The 16,402-nt window shown below is 41.2% G+C and overlaps 1 protein-coding gene across 3 annotated transcripts in view; it reads right to left on the bottom strand.

The window, feature by feature from the left end:
• Positions 1–16,402, bottom strand: part of MAP3K13 (mitogen-activated protein kinase kinase kinase 13) — a 144,475-nt gene that overhangs the window by 96,011 nt on the left and 32,062 nt on the right. For all 3 annotated transcript variants that reach the window (XM_019503794.1, XM_019503793.1, XM_019503795.1), the window contains exon 2: positions 15,925–16,070. The gene's annotated coding sequence lies outside the window, so the exon portion shown is untranslated. The remainder of the gene's footprint in view (positions 1–15,924; positions 16,071–16,402) is intronic.

Genomic DNA, 16,402 nt, shown 5'->3' with positions numbered 1-16,402 from the left:
CTCACAAACAAAAAAGAAAAATCAAGCCACTCGAACCTGGGGGAAATTTCATAGTTTCATAGTAGTTTAATAGTTTCATAGTTGGTAGGGTCAGAAAGGACCTGAGCAGATCATCAAGTCCAACCCCCTACCATGGACAGGAAAGAGTACTGGGGTCAAACGACCCCGGCTAGGTGATTATCTAGCCTCCTTCTGAAGACCCCCAGGGTAGGAGCAACCACCACTTCCTTTGGAAGTTGGTTCCAGCTCCTAGCCACCCTGACTGTGAAGTAGTGCTTCCTGATGTTTAGCCTGAACCTACTCTCAGTCAACTTGTGGCCGTTATTCCTAGTTACTCCTGGTAGTGCTTGGGGGAACAGGGACTCTCCTGTTCCCCACTGGTCCCCCCTCATAAGTTTATAGATGGCCATCAGATCCCCTCTCAGCCTTTGCTTGTGTAGGCTGGACAGGTTCAGGTCCCATAGCTTCTCTTCGTAGGGCCTGCCCTGCTGCCCCCAATCATGTGACCGGCCCTCCTTTGGACCCTCTCAATGCTGTCCACATCCCTCCTGAAGCGCAGTATCCAGACCTGGACGCAGTACTCCAACTGCGGCCTGACCAGTGTCACATAGAGGGGGAGGATCACATCCTTGGACCTTCTTGTGCTGCATCTGTGGATGCATGACAAGGTGTGATTAGCCTTACTGACTGTGTCCTCAGACTGGCAGCCCATGTTCATCCTGGAATCAACAGTGACTCCAAGATCCTTTTCTCCTTCTGCACTGATGAGAAGGGAGTTCCCCAGCCTGTAGGTATGCTGCTGGTTCTTTCTCCCTAGGTGCAGTACCCTGCACTTGTCAGTATTGTATCCCATCCTATTCCCATCAGCCCACCCCTGTAACCTGTCCAGATCTAGTTATTTCCCAACCTCAAATCTATTTGATCCAGAGCATGTAAGCAAGATGCATTAGATAGATTCCTGCTTGGTGACTATGTACCATCTCAGAGCACCTTCCCAGATTCCTGCCTTGGAATATATAAATATTCAGCTCCTCCCATACCTGTATTTTCATAACACAAAAGGATTGACTGGAGCCCACAATACTAAAATAACCATGACAACACCACTACCAATCACAATGACAACAGAGACTGAAAATTTATGTGCACACAATTCTGAACACCCTGAAGTCTGGGTGTAATGGACTCTCCACTGCCACATCACAGTACACCAGTCACTCTCATGGGAACCCCCCATGCCAAAAAGGGACACCCATTTCTATACAACAGGGTAAAAAGTACTCATCTCTGAAATCCCTTTTAGATAGGAATTTCCTGCTGAATAAACATCACAGACATATCAATTCAGTATACAAGCAATCATTTCACCGTGCATTTACCCTGTGGGGGAGAACATGTTCCTGAGCGTAGATGCAAAGAGACAAGACACCCAATGTAGCACAGAGTTTGCACCATATCTAGGTTCTGCTGCAACACACATGACTTTGGATGCACCAGACCTACCATTCTCTTCTCTAGAACCGCTCCTGAATTCATAGCTCTCAGAAAGTTTTTTTTTAAAAAGTGTGTAGGGTCATAACTCCACTTCCTAGGCAACAGAATTTCCTGTAGCCAAGTCTGGCTACTGATAGTGACCAGATACACAGCCAAGGTCAATAACTAGACCAGGACCTGTGGAACACACCTTCAGAGGCCACAGTCTCATCTTCCCATACCTCTCCTACTTGCAATCATATAACATCCTTGTGCCAAATATAGCAAGTGCTCATGGGAAAAAGTAGTATTAGAACAGACCATAATGTGATGTAGATCTAGAACCCTAGATCTGAGGGAACACTCAATCTGGCATGGCCAAACAACTCTCCAGTGTCTGAAGGCCCACAGCGTGGAAACTAGTGGGTTAACTGGTCTCTTTACAAAGCAGTTCAACTGTTTTCCCCCTACCATTACCTGTACCATAGCCAATGATACACAGTCACTCTCAAATTACAACAGTCACGGCACATGAATGCATTTAGCCAAGTTTTGAACTCCCCAAGAGCTGAGAGAGTATGACTTCCAGGTGTGCATTCGAGCAGCTTGTGCACAGAACAGGAAAACTGCAAATACATGAGGAGCCAACCACCAACACAAAGAGTCACCGCATTTGTACTTTGTTATTCAGCAGCCAAATGTATGTACCCAGTGCGGGAAGGACTAGCTCATGCAAAAAAGCTGGAACGGGGGTGAATGACAGCTGCGATGGCATTGCAGGAAGTCAAAAGCCAACAAACGTGAACAGCCTGCGTGTACTTGTTGGAGTCGTTCCACAGGAGAGCAGTCATGAGTATTCATGATCATGACAGGTCAAAGACACCAGACATCTGATCTAGGGCCATACTGCAGCTGTTGGCTGCCTGAAATCACAGAAAAGCTTCCTAGGAGCAAATGTACCACTTACAAAAAAATATCACTGGTCACTACCCAATTGGAAAGGTGTGCACTCAGCTCAACACACTCATTGAAGATGCCAAACCACACACGGACATCAAACACTTCTCCACAGGTGTAGAGGATTGATTGATCTAGATAAGTTTAAATTGCCTTCAAACAAGATTCTGACTTGCAGTAAAATAAAAGGACTTCTGTTGGTCTGCTGGGTCCTGGAGTAACTGCACCATGAAGGATCTGGCAAGGATTACAGATCAGGTGATACTGCATACCAGACACTGGAAAAAATCTACACTTGTGGTAGTGGAACATAAGAAGTAGTCACACTCTGTGCCAGTCAAATTAGTCCCTTGTTCCAATTTAAACAGAATCCAGAAACACTGAGTAATCTACCCCAGCAGCACTGCTGGGAATTCCTGCTTTCCCCACCTCCCCATCCGCAAACACACCAAATTTTCAACTGACGTACAGATGTCAAAGCTGTTCAGTGATGAAAACAACAGTGGCTTCCAGCTCCCAGTGGATCTGCATGCTATCAGGGAAAGGAAGATTTTAGAACCTTTCTTGACTTCAAAAGAAACTAACAGGACTAATAACTGGGGGAGGAAGGCATGATAAAGGGAGGAGGGTAGACAACAGCACATGAACTACCAGGAGAGGCAAGGGGAGCTAGTAAAAGGCAAGAACGTAGGAAGAGAGGAAAGGAAAAGAGTGGATGAAGAACTCCAAGAAGGCCAGGGAACATGAAAAAGAAAGGAACATTTCAAAAGAGATTCAGGTGTAATGACAGGCTGCAACTGAAGGAAGGAGAAAAGCAGATGAGGGAGTGAGAAAAAGAAATGAGAATAAAACCCAAGAAAATCTCCAAAAGAGGGACAGTCTGTTCACTGTGGAAATTATTCTCATCAGATTATTTCTCTCCCCTACTAAACCAGCTCACCATGCCAACAGTAGACTTTCCTCTGGTCTCAGCTGCTCAATCCAGAGATGACAATTTTCTAACAAAAAGATACTACACCTAATACAAGGACACTATTTTGGAGCTTCTTGTGATGGATGAAAATGAATTAATCACTGGATTGGAGATTCATGGTTGCCTAGGGACCAGTGATGATGACTGGATCACTTTTAATGTGGGCAAACAAAACAGTCTGAACTGTAATTTATAGACATACTTGGTGCTTCAAAAGGGCTGACTTCTCCAAACTGAGCAATATTAAAATAGAAATTGATTGGGATAAAATAGTTAGACAAAAAACTGTGAACCATTTAAAAAAAAAGAATAATGACTTACAAAGCCAAAAAACCTTGACTCCACAACTCAGAAAGAAGATAACCCTGGATTAAGACCCACACTGTTTCAGTGACAAAGTGAATATATCAGTCTGAAGAAGGGGAAAGGAGATTGCAATCAACATAAAATATAAGACGTATATAGAAAGTTAATAAGGGAAAAAAATCCATAGTTGGCACAGGCAAGTTCAATTAGCAGCGGAGTTAAACCGTATTAGGAAAAAAAAGAAATCCTAACAAGACTAGAGACCCCCTTTACTAGACAGAGGTGGCAAAAATGATGAATACTACTATTCTGAATTTGGGAAGAACAGGATAAGGAAGTATGTTTGAGTTCATTAGTAACTAATAGGCAGACAAGGTACAACCAGCACCGTAGTAACTAATGTGGATGCTAAACAATATTTGCTAGGTATAACAGTTTTTATATCAGCAGAGGCAAATCACTGGCATCCAAATGTCCTAAAACAACTTGCTAAGTTCTCTAGGCCTGTGATGTTCATTTTTCATAAACCTTGGAATACCAGGAAAATTTCAAAAGACTAGAAGGAGTGCCAATATTGTGCCAGTGTTACACCAGGGATGGCCTGCATGATGATAGACCATTAGCTTGAAATCCATTTTAGCCAAAATAATAGAAAAGTTGGCACAAGTTTTAACTAATAAAGAATTAAAGGATAAAATATAATTAATACTAATCAACATAATTTTATGGATGACAGATTATGTCAAACAAATTTGATTTCATGTTTTGATGAGAGTACCAGTTTGCTTGATAAAGGTAACTGTGTAAAAGGACTACAGTCTTGCAAGCCATATGGCTTAGCACCACACACTGCTCTGAATGAAAAAATTACCACACTATAATATCCATATAGCTCACATTAAATGGATTAAGCACTAGCTAGCTAACAGACCTCAAAAAACAATCAGGTTGTTGCTAATGGAGTTTCACAGAGATACGTTCTAGGCTTGATGCTATTCAAATTTCCTCAATGATCTGCATATAAATATAAAAGATGTAATAAAAGTAATGGACACATAAATAGTGAGAACCAGGCACTCTCAAATACAGAATGATTTGGTTTGTTTGGTAGGCTAACCCCACTCAAACAAAATGAGCTTTAATACAGGAAAATGAGACGTTTTACACCTGTGAGTGAAGAGTCCAGGCTGCATCTACAGAATGGAGTATCTTGAAAAGTGGTGACTGAAAAAGGTTTAGGGATCATAATGGTAAAAGGTAATCATCTTACAGATCCGTGGATGAATCAACAGGCAAAAAGTGAGTAGAAACACAGAGGTAAAGCCCACATTTGAATACTGTATCCAATTCTCTCATCCACAAAGAGAATCATAGACAATGAGGGTTGGAAGGGACCTTAGGAGGTCACATCTAATCCAACCCCCTGCTCTGAAGTCCAAAGCAGAACCAGCCCCAACTGGATCATCCCACCCAAGGCTCTGTCAAGCCAGGTCTTAAAACCCCCCGAGGATGGAGATTCCACAAGCACTCTGGGTAACCTGTTCCAGTGTTTCATCATACTCCTAGTGATAAAGTGATTTCCTCGTATCTAACCTAAACTTCCCTTGCTGCATGTTAAACAGGATTTTGAAAAATGAGAAAAGGAGCGGGAGAGAGCCACAGAAATGGTCCAAGAGCTAGAAAAATGTCTTCTATTAAGAGATTTAAATAGCTCATTATATATTTAATTTATCAAAGAGAACAATGATGTGACATGACTGTAATCTGTAAGTACCTTTATGGGGAGAACATACAGAGTACTAAAAACCTATTTAGTGATAACAGGCATAGCAAGAGCCAAAATCTGGAAACTAAAAACTAATTAAAATCAGAATGAAGACACACTTAAAAAAAACCTAGTGAGGGTGATTAACTACTGCAAAAAATCTACTAACAAGCTGTAGATTCTCCTGGTGTCTTCAAATCAAGACTACCTTTCTGGAAGGTATTATTTAAACACAGATTACTGGGCTCAATCCAGGGGTAACTGGTTTAAATGCAATCGCCTGCGTCATACAGGAAGTCAGACTAGGTGATGCAATGATCCTTTCTGCCCTATACCATATGAATCAATGACAGACCTGTCAATTATGGGAAACAACAGGAAGTCCTTTATGCAGTGGTTTTCAAATTCTTTTGATACTGCAACTTCCCTTCCATCTACCCAGGATCCAGCTGAAAAATCCTAAAGGTATGTTGACAACTAAAAACCAATGTTGGTATAATAACTCTGAAGAACTACCTGCAAAATTTTTACAGATCAGGAGGAAAATCTGCAGGGCACAGGGGATTAAACTCCTGCTTCCCCACTTACCCTCAAGCCTAGGTTAGGGCAAAATGGAAACCTGATTTATGAAAAGAAAAAAAATCAGTTGAAGGCAAATATCATTCTCATCTCCATAGCTTAGTTCACTATTACAAAGGTGGGACTTTCAACAGTGCTAAAACCCAAGAGAGGGCATCAGAGTAATCACTCACAATGTCATGCAATAAAGACTTTTGTAGGAAACTACTGTCTGCAACACTTCTGTCAAACACTGTCTTTCTCCATTGAGTGTATAAAGCCAGCAAAAAGTATTGCCTTTGATTTTTTTAACTCATTCTGACATTATTGCACATGCTTTGACGTGTTTGTATATTGAAGCAGGCACAAATTCTTCTTTTAAAAATCTTGGTTTCTGGATAAAAAAGGAAGTAATTTTTGGAAGAGTGATAACCAATTTAATTTCTCTTTTGCAATAAGGGCTAGGTCTAGCTGTCCTACAGCTTTAATTATGGGAAAGTTTCAGTCTCCAAAATACCATGTGTACATGTGGCAACTATCCAGAAGATTTTTTTTTTAACATAAAAAAGAGAAGAGATGGTGATGAAAGTAATTTGAAGGGCAGTTTCATAAGAGCATCTGTAACAGGATTATTTCCATGAGGTTGCTCTATATATTTTTCAGGATTTAAAATGCTCTAAGAACCCTCTTAATAAGAGGATGAGTAGCTGGCCTATGGCAAAAGAAATCCTAAATCAATGTTTGCATAGGTAGGATGTTCACTGCAATGCATATAAAGAAGCCATTCTGGTGAAGTTCCAGAATCTGAAATTCTGAATTCACTCTCAGACTTGCAGTGGCTATAAAAACACATCACAAATCCCTGAAATATATTTTTCTTCCACGGTGAACTGTTTCCTTTAAACAAGAAGATCTGTACCTAAAGAGTTTACTAGAAGGCTCTTTAAATTCTCCAGATTATTAATGGGTGTTAATGACTTGGGGGTGCCAATGGCCCCTGCTTGCGAGGGTAGCTAACTAAAAAGTGAATGTGACACATCCACAAGTCAGGACCACTAGAAATCAGAGGCACATTCTTTCCATTACTGCTCTGGTTATACGTAGCACTATCAGGCCTTTTGGTCATAGCTGACAGAAAGCTTCTAGAATTTTTATTCTTTGATTCTTGTTTCTCTGAAAAAAAAACTTGCTGCCCCTGCTCTTTCTATAAGAGGTAAAGGTACCATCAAAGAAGGTCTGAACTTTCACAGAACTAAGGTATTGAGTGACTGATACAGACTCCAGCCAGTAAAATCCAGTATCTTCCCTCTCAGCCATCTAGTTTGAAGCCTGGGGTACCCTGAGTGAACAGAGGTCCTTCACAGCCCACCTGAAAGGTGCTGACACTCCCTAGCGTGGGACTGAAAATTTTCTACCCTCCATGTTCACACAGGACGTCGCTACTACCCGTCTGTAAACCTCTCTCACTTCCCTTTGTTGGATGCCAGCAGGCTCAAACAAACACCTCACACTTCTAGACACTGTACTCTTTTTCAAATCCAGTTGGGACAAACATCCATAGATAAACCATTAAGTTACCCAACAGGCTTCCCAAAGTGTCTGGTATCAATGGTGATCAATGCTGTCCCTGCTCTACAATGAGCTGGCTCTACAGGGAAGATGCAATGCTTTCCAACAACAACAACAAAAAAAACCTTTTTGCCCAAAGAGCAGGCTCCCAGAGAGCCTACTTTGGAGTATGGCCAAGAGAGTTACGGGAGACCAGAAATTTCTAAAATGCGACTGGAGAGATAAAGCTGATGGGAAGAGACCTATAAAAGCAAGCAATCCAAAGAAACTAAGAGCTGGCTTGAGTTCCAGACACCAGGGAGGAAAGAATTCAGAATAACCTTGATAAACTGGAGAAATAGTTCAAAATTAATCAATAGCCTAAAATTAATTAAGGACATGTGCAAAACCCTGCTCTTTGGACGGAACAATCACATGGAAAAATACAGACTGGAAATGACTGGCTAGGCAGAAAAGGCCGGGCCGGGGCGGGGGGGGTGTTTATAATGGATGATAAACTGAATAAACCAAAAGTGTGTTCTGTTGAGAGAGAGAGAGAGAGAACAAGAGACAGAAAGCAAGCAAGCAACACCACATTAGCAGGAGTATAATTTGCGAGTCAAGGAAAATGACCTTCCCACTCTATTCAGCACTGGTGATGCCTTACCTGGAGTCTGTTGCCAGTTTTGGACACCACACTTCAAAGAAGAGATGGACAACACAGAGTCCAGCACAGAGCAACAAGAAGATCAGGAGTTTGGGAAACGTGATTTATAAGGGAGATCTGGAAGAACTGGGATTATTTAATCTGGAAGAAAAGACTTGGAGCATTTGATAAAAGTCTTCAAATACCCAAAGGATACTGAGGATAGTGACAGATTATCACTGTGGCCTCAAAGAATAGGACAAGGAACAATATGGTCTTAAGTTTGAGCAAGGAAAATTCAGGTTGAACACAGGGAAGAATTTACTCCCTACGAGAGCTGTTTAAGCAGTGAACAGGCTACCCAGAGAGGTGAAATCTTTACTCCTGGAAGTTTTTTAAGAGCAGTGGTGCTCAACTTCCAGTCCACAAGCCACATGCAGCCTGTGAAGCTGATGTGAATGGCCCATCACTAGCATGTCAGTGCACCTGAATGCTCTTGCCACTCGTCCCTTCCATTCCCCTCCCACCAAATTCAGTGACAGGGGAAAGGAGGGTATGAATAGCACTGGCATTCACATGTGCTGACATGCCAGTAAACTCAATCCACTGCTGCTTGTCCTGTCTATTCCCTGCTACTGAATTCGGTGGGGGAGGCAAATGGCAGTGACGCTCAGTCCTGGGCTCTGGAGCACCGCAACAACTTTGGCAGCTGCAGAGGACCCAAGGAAAAAAAAAGTTAATTCAAAGAAAGCCCCACTGCTCTGGGGCAGATCACAACCCCATTTCTGCTGTGCTGCCAAAACATATCACTCTCCCTTCAGGAGGCAATGGCACTGGGAAGTGCAGGGAGCCAAGCTAAGGTACAGAGCTGCCAGCTGGGCAATCTCCATCTGTCACCTGAAAGAATTCTTTAATTATTTGGTGTGACATTAAGGCTGGTCTTATCATCTCTGTAATGATTCTAAAGTTTAACCAGCTTTATAAAATTTTAAATAATGCTAAAGAATATTGAACATTATTAATAATCCTAAAATTACTGAAAGTGTGCATTTTTCTTTCTAATATTACTTAAAATACTTGAGATTGCACTGTACCAAAGTACAGAAATATAATGCCTTTCTATGGGGCCCTCAGCCTATTTCCAATTTAAATGTTTGGTCCACTTGTAAAAAAAGACTGAATACCACTGGGTTAGACAAACACTTGTCTAGGATGGTTTAGGCAGGGATGATTCTGCCTTAAATAAGGGGTTGGACTGGATGATCTCATGAAGTTCCCTCCATCCCTACTTTTCTGAGTTGATGGAGAATAGCTGGAGGCCATACTCCGTGGACACGGGTAAGAAATGAATGGAAAGGTGAGAGACTTTACATCTATCTCCCTTTAGAAATAAAGATTCTGTGATGTCTGGCGTTGATTTTAGAAATTTCAGAACTTCAACAGAATATGACTACTTAATGCTGAAGGATGGGGAAAATGTTACAGGTATAAAAAGCACTGTATTGATGGAACTGAGGAAAACATTCAACCCTGGAGGAAGAATGAAGGGTTACCTAACTATTTTGTATGACCTTAAAAGAAAAGGCCAGACTCTCTGACCATAAGGAATAGAACTAAAACTATACAAAGGCAAACTCTACCCCCAAAAGAGAAACTGGGCAGTGATAATAAAGAGGCCAGAGAACACACTACACTACTGATCTAAAAGACTTGCTGTTCTGAAAGGGTCTGCTTGCATGTGGCCTGAACCTGGCTGGCAGACCAGTCTTTGTTGTTCCTGATGAAGACTGGAATACAGTTTTTTTCCAAGGGGAAATCCTAAAGTTCATGCTGAGAGAAGCAGTTCTTTGCAAGCTTGTGATTTTGTCCTCCCACAGCTGAAGACGGTGCCAACTACAATGTAAGTGGGAATAAGGGTATGTTACTACACCACTTGCAGTTCCTATTCTTAGTAAAACTGTGGCCTAGGAAGAAAGAGGGGTTCTTCCTGTTGACAGGAAATGCAGAGGTGCCCTTCCAAATCAGTTTCTGCAAGCGCTAAACAGAAGTGCTTCCTGAATTTCATAGTCTTCCTGGCCAGCTCAGATGCCAGAGTGATGAAAACTTTTGAGAAGACATGAAGTGGAGAGCAGCTGTAGAGAACATACCTTTCAGGATGTTGGAAAGAAAGACAAAAGGTCAAGATCAAGGAAAATGGTTCCTCTCTAAATATACAGGCTGTTCCTGTATTCTGTACAGTAGGTAAAAAAGGCATTTGAGAACTTGCTTGAGAAGCTATGTGAATAGGAAATTTTCTTCAGATGGCTAGAACCAACTGAGAGATCTCTCCTGCTGCTTTCATGATGGAAGTAGAAGAGCAGCCCCACTGCTGGAATAGAGTCACTTTATATGTGAAAAAGGATAAAAAATGCATGAAATCAAAGTAATAACTGAAATAAGTTTGGGAAATAAAGGCCTAAGAGGCAATATAGTGATACAGTGAGAAAAAAACCAATACGGCTATAAAATAGACTGCATTTATTCCAGGAGAAAACATTTTGTCCTACAACCCTCTAGACATACAAAATCATTGTCACACTTCAAGGTCTGGCTTGAGCCCATAGGATAAAATGTGCTATCATTTTTTCCCAGGATATCGCAGTGTGTCCCGGTAAGATTATCATAGGTCATTTCGTAACAAGCTGGCCAGGGTGGTGGGCCAAAGCACACATCTACTGGCAGGGGAACAGCAATGCAACTTAGAAGGGCCATGTGTGTAAAGGACTGTAGCTTACCTGTTTTGATCTGGGTCAAAACTTAGGAAAATCAGGACCATGTCAAACGTGACATCTATTTACAGCATAGGAGGATGGGTAGCGCAGAGGAGAGTGCCCACCTTTGTTCTGAAGACAAAGAGGAGGAGGAAGAACCTAACAGCATGATGACGAACACTGAGGAGCAACATAAGAGGGAAAGAAGAGAAATCCCTCCGGCCAAAGCAAAAAAGAAAAAATCTGTAGCTAATTTGGGGAGTGGAAAGGGAAAGAAAAGAAGAGACATTTCTCATTCTTGTATCTCTTCACAAAACCCCCCAGCAGCAATCTTCCACAGAGGGTTTTCTCTGCCCACAGCAGTGGAGGCAGGAGCAGAGCTATTTGTCAGGAGAAACACTCAGCCATAAATCTGGGCCCGCAGGGAGCACTCTAGAAAAGTCTTTCCCAGCTGTAATTAACACTAGTAGTAACAGTTAATGGGGGAAGGGTGGAACAAGGAGAAAAGGCTTTAATATTAAAGAACCAGCAGACAGAAGAGAAACAGTCCTCTGATATTTTTTACACCTAAGGGGATGTTTGAATTGCTGGGTGAGCTTCGTAGAGGGTAAAATTTACAGATCCTTCCTTTCTCAAGTGAAAAGCCTGCTTATCATCTATTGCTAGAAGGGAACAAGGAATCCCAATAAGCAATATCAAGGGAGGCCAAAAGTTAAAATACAAAGTCCAAAGCAATTACTGGAATAAATTATTGATTCCATGGGACCTTCCTCTCCACTAGCATACATGGGACTTGCCTGTTCATGCTGTGTCAAAAGAAAGAATTATCCCAGTTTCATAATACCCGGTAAAGTGTGACTTTTCAACCATGTAGTAATGCCACCTCTCTTCTGTGGTCAGCTGTGCCCTTTCAGTGTAAAATGCAGTGACATATCCTGCATGTTTACTGCACTTGGGAAGGGAAAGGCCTTTGGCTTTGTGTGTTGCACAGAGACAGGCCCTGATGTGCTAATGCATAAATGTAATGTCTTTGAAACTGTAGAATTTACATTTACATTAAGGCTGGAAAGCGACTACCCTGAGGTCCTACTAGATTCAATCTATTTGTAGCTCAGGTCTAGCTTCCTCATCACAATCTCTTCTGTGTGGTTGCATTCAGCCAAAAATCATTCCAAGAAGTGTTAAAGGAACATTTAGGTTGCAACACCAAACACTAAAAAAAAGCCAGGAAATGTTAGAATTCATGTTTTCTGCGCACCATTAATTCAGCCCCATTCTGCGCCTGCATGATGGAATTACATAATTAAAAACAATTGTGCCATTGCTTTCACAGAACGTGCGTCTCACCCATTATTCAGGATAATTTTCTTTGGGGGAACATGCAAATGTTTTTTTTCCATGTATACTGGGTTATCTGGTTCATTTTAACATAAATATATATAAACAAAACTAAACCTTTCTCTGTCTTATCTGGGACTCTTTGAAGTCTAGGGTTTCTAACAGAAGCTTTCCAAAATAAAGCTAATTTGTAGTCTAGGCAATTAGGCCACATTCCAATCATTTTTAGGGTAGCATGATTTGTAACACTGGTATATATATTTTAAACCTTTACAGCTCAGTTCTTACACTAGCTTTTTCCCTGTTCAGGAAGTTCATGTTAAGTTACTTAAATTAATCATGCTGCTGGGTTTTTGGCTGTAGCCATGTTGGTCTAAGGACATAGGCAGGCAAGGTTTTTTGAGTAGATGTGATATATTTTATTAGACCAACTGAGTGGTTGGAAAAAAGTTCTTAGCAAGCATCCTGCCACACTTTTAGCTTCTCTCATTCCTTGGAGTCTCAGAACAGCAGAGACTCCCTATGCCTGAAGAAGGGTGATTGCACCCAGAAACTTGCTAAGAACTTTTTTCCAACTACTCAGTTCATCTAATAAAAGATATCACACATCTACCCAAAGAACCTTGCCTTAATTAAATAATTTTATTCAAGCTTTCAGATAGATTTCAAAGCACTTCGCAAATGAGGGCAAATTAAATTATCCTCCTTTTATCAACAGGGAAAAAGAGCCAAAGATTTAAGAAAACCTAAGATGCAACCCAGGTCATAGCAGAGCTGGCAACAGGATACAGCACTTCTGACTCTAAATCTAATACCCTAGCTCATCATCAAGCACACCATTTAAATACTATACAGAGCTACTGGCTGCATTGAGTGCTGTCCAAATTAACATTTAGTGTTCACAGTATGATGACTTGTGTTAAAGGTTTTGGGGATTTTTTCTGGTGGGGGGCAGGGGATAGAGAGGGTTGTCTCAGCATATCTAAATTAAAAGCAAACTTGGCTCCACTGGTGATCTTACTCTTCCCTGAAGAGCTGCATCAGACCACCACAACCCAGTGAAGTTCTCTGTGGCATTCAGTAAAAGGCATATCCAGGGCATATGCCTCCAATAACCTGCTGCATGGACCCCCAAACTCCTGCTTTTTCAAAGAAACTGTACAGGCTCTCCCTCAAGCCCATTGCCAGGCTCTCACAGGCCTTCCATGCTGAGACAGAGAACAGCTGGCCTCTCTCAGGGCAGAACAGGCATGCCTCCCTCCATGGCAGTGGCGCACAAACTTTTTACACTCAAGGTACCCTTTAATAGACTCAAGATTTCCCTTGGAAAATGCCAATTCTTGGTTTTCACTTCCTTTTCTGACTACAGAAAAAAATAGAGCCAATTTTTCTGTTGCAAAGAACTCAGAAAGACCAACCACACCAGGTCAGAATGGTTTTAATGTTATGGATTCCTATTTAAAATCCCTTGTTTTTAATCTTGTAAATCATGTTTGAACACTTCACAGTGATAATGCTTCATGGCACCCTTCAGCACTCTTGAAAGCATCTCAAGGCACCCTAGGGTGCCACAACACCCTGGTTAAGAATCACTGCGCTACGAAATGCTAGTTTTGTATTGCACCAGCAGTTTCATCTGTCCTGTGACAATAAGTAAAACGCTGTTAAACTCATCTTGGCACCTGACAGACAGAATGGCTGGTGTGTTTAAAACATGTGAGCTGACTCTATTCACCCTAAAGCTTTCTGAAACAACTCTTTTTCACAGGGTAGATTAAGTTTAGAGTCCTACATAAGGTGACAGAGAAGGCAAAGCAGCTCCAAAGGGCAGAGCACCCACACACATGCCACATACCCTCTACCAATCTCAAATTTAATTCATAGTGTGCAAGAGGGAGTCACTGAGGATTTATGAACCAAGAAATTCTAGTCCCCTAGGTTAAAGACTCCAGCCCTAATCACAACCCTGATTAACTACAGTGCTGGGGTTGGGGAAAGAATAGTATTCTTTGCATGAAGAGTCTTTCCCTCGAGGATTTCAGACTGAAATATAGATTGGAACAGAGGTGTAACAAGCAATTTTTGCATTCTGGGTAGCAGCAATGCCCAGGCCATTAGCAACCAACTCCACCAATCTTGTACCGCCTCTAAATCCATGTGGGCTGGTGCCCTGGTTGCCTACCCCTAGTTACACTACTGGACTGGAATATTTCTTAGTAAAGTCATTCCAAAGGCTCCTGACCAAAAACAACTGATGTTTCCTACATTATGCACATGCCCATGTACTAATTTCACATAGTGTTTGCGTTGCAATGAAAAAGCAAAGGAACAAGATTTTTCAGCAAACATATGCACAGATAATAAGGATATTTGGGTCTTATGGAAATGTTCCATTGTTCTTAAATCCCTATAGATTACACAGCTATTAACCAATTTATCTCCTTTTCATAATGCCTAAAATTAATCTGTTCCTGCAATTCAGATGGGGAGCTGCTATTTAACAAAAACAAGAGATTAATCATGGAACGTCTCATGGAGAAACTGCATAATTAATCACACAGTACTCTCAAAAATCTTTTAAAGTTCTAGGAACTTTAAAGCCTTAATTTATTTTAAGTCAACCTGTTCTCCGAGCCTAACTGGATGAACAGCCACCTCAAGAGGATATTATAAATCAGTGGAGAGTCCACAAGAAATGGGAAGAAGCACAGATCAGGAAAGCAACTTGTGTTCTGGAGGTTCAGAACAAAAGAAGAAAGTGAGAATTGCCAGAAGTCAAGCTGATTCAGACCTAACAAAAGATGTTTAAAAAAAACACAGAAAAAGGTTCTTCAGGCACATAAAGAAAACAAGGAAAGAAGAAGTGATACCACTATGCAGTGAGGATGGGATAGAGATTAAAAATAATCCAAGCATGGCCAAAAAACTAAATGAATACTTCACCTCAGTTTTCAGTGAGAAGGATAATGTTGAATATGGGGCAAAGGCAAGATAAGAATTGTGAATGATGGTAAAGAAATGGAAACAACCACAAGCAAAGCTCCAGAAAAGGTCAAAAAGCTTAATGCGCTTCAGTCTCCAATGATAATCTCCATCCCAGATTAAATGAAAGAACTGGCACACAAAATGGTAGATTTAGCTACAAGTATTCTAAATAAATCTACCAAGATGGGGATGGTACCATAGTATTAGGAAATAAACACGTAAGACTTTGATTTAAGAAGAGGAGGGATGAAGGTAATCCTGACAGTTACTGGTCTGTTAGTGACCTCAGTAATATGCAAGGCTTTAAAACAAATTTTGAAGGGAAGTAACTAGACTCACAGTAATGAGAAAGTGGGATAAAACACAGTGTGGATTTTGAATTTATCAGAACTCAGCCATTGTTACGTGCACTACAAACTACATTGTTAAGCTACTATAAAAGAGCACAAGATCCATTTTAAAAACTACTAACATACAAGAAGACTGGGAAGTGACCCACTGCTTTTCCATCTTTTCATATACCTGGAAAGACTACATTTTGCAGAAAATTGACCTACTTGACCTTGGGCCTGTTAAATGTTATTTGCATTGTTGCCATAGCCAAAATACAAACCACTTCTCATACCTGGTCATTTTTCCAGGTGCACTGAAAGCCCATATCCTCTTGGTTTGTTGCACATATGCTTCTTCTTCAGGTCAGATAAACCAAACTGCTCTTTGAAGCTGCTCTGAGTATGATCTCCAAGGCAGTCCAAACTTGAAGTCTTCTCTCTAGAAACAACACCAGAAAGAAAACTCAGTATCTGGTTTAACAAAAATGGACCTGAATGGACTTTTTCTCAAAGGCAAAAACACTTAGTTTTTGAGAGTACACACCAGCCAAGCCAGTGTGCAATTGTTTCATCTCTCTGCTCCATGCATGCGGTAAGTAAATGAAAAAGAGGGAAAATTACTGTGGTGTAGCTTCACTTACTATGGGTTAGGAGTGAATAGGTGAAACAATTATACCAGCTTCAGCTGCATTGTATTAAATCCTTTCACACATTTTAGAGCAATACAAGTACCATATTTATCTGAATCCAAGATGAGGTTTTACCCTGCAT

This window comes from Gavialis gangeticus, unplaced genomic scaffold (genome assembly GCF_001723915.1).
Source record: "Gavialis gangeticus isolate Ggan-Ray unplaced genomic scaffold, GavGan_comp1, whole genome shotgun sequence".
In the NCBI taxonomy this organism is placed as follows: Eukaryota; Metazoa; Chordata; order Crocodylia; family Gavialidae; genus Gavialis; species Gavialis gangeticus.
This window is presented reverse-complemented; position numbering and strand designations above follow the sequence as displayed.